The following is a 1,561-nucleotide window of genomic DNA, read 5'->3' as shown; positions in this document are numbered from 1 at the left end:
TTTTTTTTTTTTTACTTAAGCTTGTTTGAGTTAGGTTTTTCTTTTCTTTTTTTCTCATTTTTCAGAAAAAGAGATTTAACTGATGCATTCCTTTCTTCCCCATACCCAAATTCCTATTTTTTTTTTTTTGCCAACAGATCTGAGTCTGGCCATAATTCCTTGTAATAATGCTACACAAATAATTTGGTAAGCATTTCCTTTAAAGGGTTACTCTGAGTAAACCATGGGATTAACAACCTTATTAAAGCCTGGGATGTGTTCTCTCTAGGCTGCTAGCTCCAAACAGAACCCTGGGTAATGAGGCCCCTCGAATATGCTTCAGAGCTCTCACCTGCTGAGCTATACTGGAAGAAGCAGGTTTTCAAATCTGAACAAGGAGCTGCAGTGAAACGTATATTTCGCATAAGAAGGGTGCCTTATACACGAGTCAGCTGCCTGGATGGTTCTGAAACATTTAGTTTCCATTTGATCTTTGGCACAAGTTGTCAGAAAATAGCTCGACTAATGCTACTCAGCAAATTCTCTCAAGAGTAAGAATTCACACCATGAATTTTTGTCAGGTCTGAAGACTAAATCTCCCACTTTATTTATTACTAAGGCACTATCTGTTCACCGGGGGCAGCATGGAATAGAAGGAAAACAATTTGTAGAAAGAGGTTGCGAGATGAGTGTGCAACTGTTTTCCCAAAGCTGCATTTTGTCACATCAGTTCAGAACAGGGACAGCAAACTAAAGAGCATCTCAGTGTTGTAACAGATAAGGAAAGGACATCACTAAACAGTCAGAGATCAGAGGAATGCACTTCAGTTCTCTCTGCTAATACACAGAAAATGGAACAGCAGCCCTGTCCTCCTCTAGCTTCATAGGCAAAATAGTACTTTTTCGTTCCATAGAAACAATTGTAGATTTTGCTGGAAAACTTAGCCACTAGAGGGTCCCTCTGTTCAAAGTCACACTTATAATGTTGATGGATTTGCACACAGAAAAAAAAAGATGAGAGAGAAAGAGACAGTTATAGCATTGAAAACATGAATAAAAATGAAAAATGAGAATTAGAAGATCGTGAGGCTGCTTTAGTTCATTAATATCCACCTATATTTTGCTACAGGCTGTTGGCCACACACCTGAAAGGAAATTGCTCCTTTTTGAAGACAGAGAAAATGATTTTGTTATAAAATGCACTATAGCATATTGATAATTATTAATTCTTACTGGCTGGCCTTTTTAACATCACAGCAAAAGATTGTTTACAGGCAGTTGGTTGCATTTGCCCTTCCCCTCCTCCAATGGAAACCTAAATTGAAAAGCAAGGGGAAACTGCTTTTTATTTGAGATGTTAGGCTTAGATACAATTAATTCAGAAAATACATGATTTTCTTCCGTGGGATAAATTGTACTCACATAACATCTTTCTCAAATATTTGAATGTTCACGTATGTGGCCTGAAGAGGTTTTATCTTATTTGGTTTTGAAGTGGCAAAATACATTCAGGTCTTATACACAATATAATACCACTTTACACATTTCTATAAACTTGAGGGGTCCAGATTGTTGTTAGTAA

The sequence above is a fragment of the Propithecus coquereli genome, unplaced genomic scaffold (assembly GCF_000956105.1).
Source record: "Propithecus coquereli isolate 6110/MARCELLA unplaced genomic scaffold, Pcoq_1.0 Scaffold474, whole genome shotgun sequence".
NCBI lineage: Eukaryota > Metazoa > Chordata > Mammalia > Primates > Indriidae > Propithecus > Propithecus coquereli.
This window is presented reverse-complemented; position numbering follows the sequence as displayed.